The following is an 8,465-nucleotide window of genomic DNA, read 5'->3' as shown; positions in this document are numbered from 1 at the left end:
TAGTTACCAGAGTCTGGTCCTGAGTCCTTTGGTTGTTGTAATACATTAAAAGCAGCCAGGGGGGCCAGGGTTGTGGCTAAGTGGTAGAGCACTTGCCTAGCATGGTGAGGCACTAGGTTCAATCCTCAGCATCACATAAAAAAATAAATAAAAATGGAATAAAGGTATTATGTCCAACTACAAAAAATACTTAAAAAATAGCCAGGAGCTGAATAAAATTACATTCTAGAGTCTTTTTCATGAGGCTTATAGTGAGATCTAGGAATCTCCCATTTTTTAACAAATATCCCAATTAAGACAGAAATGCAAAAACTCTTTCTTACTACTATGTGTTATATGAATTCAGCCACACCATGAATCAAAATTAAGTTTCCTGAAAATTATCACTCACACAAAACTAGTCCTAAATAAAACTAAATTAAGAATACATGTAGGCAAAGTTAACTCTTGAGCAATATTTCCCCACCCTCCACAATTTACACAAATTTCCTTAATCCACCAATGACCATTACTTTAAATTTTGAGTCTTTATTCTTTCTAATTAATATGTTTACTAAATAATAGTTTTTCTTCTATTTTAATTTTCAGGAGACAAGTACCTAACAAATATTTACTTACTTGTGTAAATACTAGTCCTTCATTCAATTAATTCTAAAGATAATATCTAAAGGTGGGTTTAGTATTTTTCAATTTCCATTGTAAATTTGAATAAAAAGGACAATCTTTCATTGTCTTGTAAATATATTGTCTTTCTCAGGTTCATCGCAAGTCTGAATAGTTATATGATTCTCATATGGATGTTAACTAGTATAGCTTCATCCACCAATTATTTATTCCAGCCAGGAACCTGACAGTCATTTTCTATTTCTCAACTCTGCTTACCTTACATGTCTACTCATCAGCAGTTTTAATGTATTATTTGAATGATTGCTCTAAATATGTTTTACACTTGCAAAATTCTAACTAATATAACAAGATTTCTTCCATGTTTGCCATATTTTATAGTTTGTTTTATATAAGAAAACCACAGCTGGTTACAGTGGCTCAGGGGTCTGAGGCAGGAGGATTGGGATTTCAAAGCCAGACTCAGCAAAATTGTGGTGCAAAATAACTCAGTAAGACACTGTCTCCAAATAAAATACGAAATAGGGCTGGATATGTAGCTCAGTTTTTAGGTGCCCCTTAATTCAATACCCAGTACCAAAAAAAAAAAGGAAAAAGAAAGAAAGAAAGAAAAAGAAAAAAAGAAAAGAAAACCACAAATGCTGGTAAGTCTAATTTTCAGTGAGAATATATTAACATCATTTTATTAATAAAATTTTCATCCAACAATAGCTAAACCTGGTATCTTTCACAAAATCCACCTCCAAGAAATGTTATCAGATTTCTACACTGACTTAATAATCAAATAAACAGCAACCTGGTACAATGATGAGGGGGATATTAGTTTTGTGGAATAGATTACTCAAAATGAGAGAGATTGATTGAGCTACATGTAGTAGATAATGGGGATGCTATTTTGTAATTTCCAGTGTTTGTTTTACAATTACCTGATTATTAAAACCGCTAATAATTTGTTAAAAAAATAAATTTAATATAACTGAATTCTTGGAGAATGAAGCAACTAGACTTTCTATCTCAGAAGACCATCACAACATGAGGAGATTGTGGCAGCATATGTATTATATTCCTACATCTTCCTCCATTTTTAAATATAATTGTTTGTTTCACTTGTACATTAGAATTACATAACTGGATTTAACATTACCAGTGTTGCTCTTCATGAAAAATTATAGCCCATACTATTTATTATACCATGTATTTGTTGTTATCATGTAAAGCATCCAAGTGAAGGAAGACACTTGGTAAACATTATTATATGATATAGAAAATGTTTCATCCTATCATTAATATTTTTTCATTGCAATACATGCTGAGACCACACTGATATCTACTAGTACAATGAAAGACAGCAAGAATGGGAACATATTTCTGAAAGTATCATCTTTTATGTCATCTGATACTCCAAAGAAAAATACCATTAGCCCCATTAGTTCCCACTCAGCCATCTAAATATTTTCCCACAGATGAAAAAGTGAAAAAAAATCTAAGAATCTGATAAAATTAATCTTAATTTGAATAGTTCAGAGAAAAAGGTAAGACAAGAAATAAACATTCATTTTTTATAGCATGGAATATGTTACACTGTATTATTTATTACAAAATGGGTAGAACAAACTATAGTATAAGTAGGTGAAGGAAAACTGTTATAACATGTAGAGAACAACTGTCTAGAAATTATTTGAAGTAGAGTGGACAGAACTGATAACAAATTGTCAAGAAATCAATCATATTGAGGGCTGCAGTAGTTTTACAGAACATTTTTCCATATCATTTAAGACTGGTGATAGAGAATTAATTTATTCCAATAATTCATCTTTTCAGTCATTCATTTGTGCACTTCAGATATATACAAAAATGTATCCTTGCCCCCTTTTGTCAACACCCAGAATTTATTGTTTGTAACCTCTATATGGAATATATACTAAGTTTGGCAAATACCCGAAAGAGATGAGAGATCAACATATATGATAAACTCATTGTAAACTATACTTCTAGGAAAGGCACCCTATTTTTTTCAATAGCTTTCTAGTAATTTTCATTGATAAAATAGAATACCACATAGTGTGCAAATTATAAACAATAGAATATTTTCTGGCTTATTGCACTGAAGGCTGAGAAGGCCAATATTGAGGGATTCCATCTGGTGAGAGCCTGTCTGTTATGTCATAACATAAAATAATAAAAAAAAAAAACATCACATGGCAAAGTAGCACTAAAATAAGAGGAAAAAAGGGGGAAGGAGTCCTTGTTTTATAATCTAACCACCTTTTAAAGCCTGCCACTCAGCGCTGTAAGACTAGCAATTTAACTTATTAGTTTTGAATGGGATATTTAAACAATAGCAGTACTTTAAGAAAGTACCCCATGGAGAAAAAGAAGATAAGATACACATACATTATTGGCGGTGTGTAAGTATACACTTGAATGACTAAACAAGAGATACATTAAACACTCACATTTTACTCTTCTTGTTAATCCAATAGCATGTTAAATTCTTAATTACGGTAGCTGCATATGTCCATTAATTTTTGTGATTCAAAGCTATTAGTTAATGTAATTCTAAATACAACCTACTTGAAGAGTGAGACTGATTTTTATATTTTTGAGATACAAGTGTTAATTTATAAGATAAACTTAAAATATTTTGCAACTTTTTTTGTTCTACTACAATGGTTAAATGTAAATAGCAAAAAATCAGGTATTATTTCAAAACTGAAATATTATCATTAGAATTTAAAAAATGATGCCATTTCCAGTGATTTACAACACATAGCTAATAAAAACTATCTACAAAACTATTTGTACCTTTGGAAGTGTTAAGTTTCAAAGTATTATCAACAGAATATAAATCATGTAAAGATCTAATTATAAGAACAAAATTTTCTGAAAAAAATTCTGGAGTAAACATAAAATGATCTAAAATTTTATATCATTATCTTATTGCTTATGTAAACATTTCAATATCTGAACAGAACACCTGTAAATATACAATGTTTATTTAATCCACTTGTTAATATTTTCTGACTTGCAATTTTCATTTGTAAGAAATAGAGAAAAAGCCAGGTGTGGTGACTCACACCTATAATCTCAACAGTTCTGGAAGCTGAGGCAAGAGGGTCACAAATTCAAAGCCAGCCTCAGAAACTTAACACAGCCCTAAGCAGCTCAGTGACATCCTACCTCTAAATAATAGATATATATATAGAGAGAGAGATAGATATAAATATATAAAGGGCTGGAGGTGTGGATCAGTGGTTAAGAGCCCCTGGGTTCAATATCCAGTATCAAAAAAATACAAATGGCTGGGGTTGTGGCTTAGCGGTAGAGCAATTGCCTTGCCAGTGAGAGACCCTGGGTTCGATCCTCAGCACCACACAAAAGTAAATAAGTGAGATAAAGGTTTAAAAAAGAAAAGGAGATAAATTTTTTAAAAAAATACAAAGAAGTAGAAACAAATATTTTTGTAATGAATATATTTATCTACTTAATATAACAGTTAATACCTTACAATATTATTTATAACCTCTAAATATTTGGAACCAGGGCAGTATGTATTCTTGTCTTAGCCTCACAAGTATTAGGCTTAGGTAAGGAGGCTCTTTATTATCTAACTTGCACAAAGATAGGTCCTTTCTTAATATCAATATTGCATCAAAAGTCTATCAAGCTAAAAAACTTGCACCCGTCAATTGTATTTCCCAAGACTTCAGGGATCGACACATTTAATGGGAATGATCAAGAATAAGTTGAGAAAGAAAAAATAGTAGAACAAGGCTAGAAACTGTGTTCTACAAACCATTTGTTTTTAGTTCTGGTCTCATATTTCTTAGTCTTTAACCCTGCCAGTATATATTACATATGCACAACACCTTTGGTGTCTGTTTGAAATGTGAATCTTGGGATAGTTAAATTTTATAATTGTATGAAATGTGCTGAAGGTCATTTTTTCCACAGAGAATAGCTTATTTTATTGGCGATTTGATTTAGCACAGTTCAATTCATATAAAATGGAACTTAATTAAGAAAACTGAATATAACAATTATAAGTTTTCTGTTTTACTATCATATGATTGTGTTCATGCAAGTAACAATCATCAAACCTGTCTTTCTAAGCATATAACAGAGCACCACCATTCATTTGCAGTTCTTTATATGTAAATTTTATCATCAAAACATATTTGACTTTAGCAATGTAAACATATGCTATAAGTAAACTTTAAAAGGTAAAAGTGTATCTTACTAATGAATAACTCAAACAGAACTGAGAATTATCACGACATAATGAAACATTATATAATACTGCTTCAATAATTACTACAACTTAATAAAGTACACACAAAGGAAAGAGAAACAAGAAGTGTAAACTATAAAAACAATGTTAAAATACTGAAGGATATGCTGAAAAATTAACCACAGAAAAACAATGGGAAACAACAAAATGATGTAGTGAAAACCAAATTTGGTTTAGTAGTTATAGCAATAATATTTTTGCAAAGGCCTTCTTTATGCACTCTGACCAAGTGCTTTATTTTTGGTCTCCTTTTTAAAGAGATATTATTGTGGTTAGTCACATAAGTTGGTACTTTGTGGGAATTTCACATTTAATGTCAGTTGTGGGAATGTTATCCCCACCAAGGTTTTTCATCTCTAAATATTTTTTCCAAATAATAAAAAAAATTAATTATCTTCATGAAAATTACCATTATAAAGTCAGATAATTTCTAAATTAATTTGTGTTAACAAAATAAATGCAGGAAAAGGTGTATATACAAGTGCTGAAAATATTCAAAAAATAAACAAAAATGTTCACAGTTATCATTACTGTTGATCTGTTACTTTCTGAATAAAATTAAATAAGTTATTAAAAGGTCAGTGAGGACATTCAGTGCCACTTCAGATTTGTCTCTAATATACAAATAAATTCTATCTGTTGTACAAGGCAGACTCTATTTTTCTCTTAAACATAATTAAGTTATAAATACTTTTAAATTCTAAAACCACTTATAATACTGTAGCAAGCAAAACAAATTTGCTCTCAATGCTCTCATTATATTCCAGTTTTATCTACAAACATGAACATTTTTCCATGTTTTCTCAAACTATACTGATACAAAAAAGTCTAGAGAGTTCTGTTGGTTTCCATAGACAAATTGAAAAACGGAAAAAATGAAACTGAAATATTTTATCTTTTTAAGTGTGTTTAGCATGTCAAGCAGCATTTAACACAGCAAGTTTCTCCAAGCTATTCATAAACACCTGTAAACTAAAATTATCTGTGAGGATAGGTGTTTCAGACTCCTGCCCCCAAGCATATATATTATTTTGAGTCTATGAAGGGCTGTATTTTGAAAGCAGGAAACAAGCCTAGCTGCCCCTGTTTTCAGTGTCATTATACCTTGGTATTGGAAATATGGAGTGAATCATCTACTGAGGCTTGCAGAAGGTGATAGAAATTTTTATATTTTGGCAAATCCTGGTATCCTGACTTCCACCACTGTACTATGGTCTCATCATAATAAATCAAAATCTGGAAGAATGTGTCAATAAGAAGAATACAATCTGCAAAAATGCTGCTGCTATCAAGAAGAACCAGCTATGGTGATCTAATAAAAGAATATGCATATATAATAGGCTGAATCATGATTAGAGACTAGGTGAAATCTTGACACATAAAATTATGATGATAGCATGAACTTTCATCAGGAATATTGTTAAAAATTTGCAAGAAAGGAGATCTTCTTAAAGGAAATATACACTGTGGATAAAGAAATTTTCTGAAAATCTGAATGAAATTGATAATCTTTGTGATACTCTTTAAATCTCTAATGCAGTCCAATGAGCTGTCTGTTCAGCCATCTGAACACATCTGGCTCTTCCTCTGTTTCCACTCTACATATTGCTAGCTGGGTCATAAGAATGGTAGCTGACTCCTGGTCAAAAGATGCACAAATGTTTTGAGTTTGAGCATCTGCCCAGTTCCTAGTAATGGTGGTCAATCTGATGCATCTCTGCCCACTTGCATGCTGATACTGTGTCACAAACTGGATTGCACCATGTCCACCTTGAAGAATTGGAGCATTATGCTGATTAACAACCTCAAAATACATAGCTAAGGTTGTAGTGAGATAGAATCTGCATAACTTCCATTGACAAATGCCACACATTCCTATCACATTTTGCAGGCATATAGGGTCCTTTTGAATTGAGAGACACACAGGGTCCAACTGCTCCTGAAATTTTTATTTCCCTTGAAGTATTTATTTCTAATGCACCACCAAAACTCATTTTAAACTGTCCATGAATATCTTTGGGAAAGACTGTTTGAAAAGTTTGTTTGATAAGGAAGTGTTAAAAGAATCTCCCATTACCATGTATTCACCAGTAAGGTTGGAACAGCATTTTATCTGCAAGAGACCTGTCTGATCTAATGCACATGCATAGATGTCAATAACATGACGAGTTGTAGCAGCTTGATTAGCCAGTTCTTCAAAATGCTTGGGTCCTTTTTAAACATATTTGACATTGTCTTTTTCAATATCATTCCATGATCTTCTAGGCATTGTCAATTCATCTCCAACCACCATTCTAGCTGCCTGAATAGCAAGACCACCCATGGACATCATAATATGAGCACCAGCGTTAGGGAAAATACACTCGATTAGTCCTACAGCTATGCAAAGTGCCATTTCTGAGGTACACAAAGGTCCCTTTCCCTGTAATATAGGCCAAGGGTCTCGCTGCTGTTCTCCCAGAAGATATGGGAGATTCATGTCTATATTCTGTACTGGCTATAAAAAAATCTATTGGATGGGTGTGGCTGCTGTACCTGAGGACCATGGGTTGCTTGAGTAAGTGGTACTCTAGAGGGTCCCAGCATCTCCTACAGTTGTTTGGCAAACCATATTTTGTTCTCTTGAAGACATAGCTTTTTGAAATAGCTTCACATACAAGTTTATGAACCTGCACATTCCTCCCAAAAGTAATAAGGCAAATCAAAGCTGTAGGTGATAGGAGACTTAGTGATATCTGCATGGATTCTTTTAAGGCTTGTAAATCTTCATGTTCCATGCAAGTATCAACCACATAGAGGAATATCAAAGGTTTCTGAGGACCACACAGAACTACATATTCAATGCTAGAGAACTGAGGCAAATGTTCAGCATATTGATTCAGTTTACATATCCCAGCATAAGTAGATAGAAACTGATATTTTGATAACAAAAGTTGCAAGACCAGAGCTTTGCTCAATAATCCACTTGACACAAAGGATTCAAAATTGTTTTTTTATTCATTCAACTAATATTTATTGAACTTACTGTTGTAGAAGAGGTACTAAGCTGAAAACATAGTGGATATTAAACAGAAGTGAAAAGGTTGTAAAATATAAAATAATAAAATTGAAATATAAAATTAAAAAGTTTTAAAGGGTGAGCGGGCTAGATAATCTCATAGATTGCAAGTCCAGTTTAGAACCATTAAAGGAAAATCAAGGTTTTGAGGACAGAGCACACTGCCCCTTGACTGTCACTCAACAAACCAGGGTAGAGAGCTGACCATCCAGAGTATCAGATTCTATTTTTTTTTGCATTACAATTATTATTACACATATACCAGACTTTTTCATATCTTTGTTTGTATATGAAGTATGTTCACGCCAATTCATGTCTTCATACAAGTACTTTGGATAATGATGTCCATCACATGCCACTGCCTTGCTAACCCCCTGCCCCCTCCCTTTCCTTCCCACCCCCTTCCCTATCTAGAATCCATCTATTCCTCCCATGCTCCCCCTCCCTACCCCACTATAAATCAGCCTCCTTATATCAGAGAAAACATTTGGC

At 32.6% G+C, this 8,465-nt stretch overlaps 1 pseudogene; it reads right to left on the bottom strand.

The window, feature by feature from the left end:
- Positions 1–5,832: 5,832 nt before the first annotated feature.
- Positions 5,833–7,916, bottom strand: LOC107152465 (annotated as a pseudogene).
- Positions 7,917–8,465: the final 549 nt, after the last annotated feature.

This window comes from Marmota marmota, unplaced genomic scaffold, assembly GCF_001458135.2.
Source record: "Marmota marmota marmota unplaced genomic scaffold, marMar, whole genome shotgun sequence".
NCBI lineage: Eukaryota > Metazoa > Chordata > Mammalia > Rodentia > Sciuridae > Marmota > Marmota marmota.
This window is presented reverse-complemented; position numbering and strand designations above follow the sequence as displayed.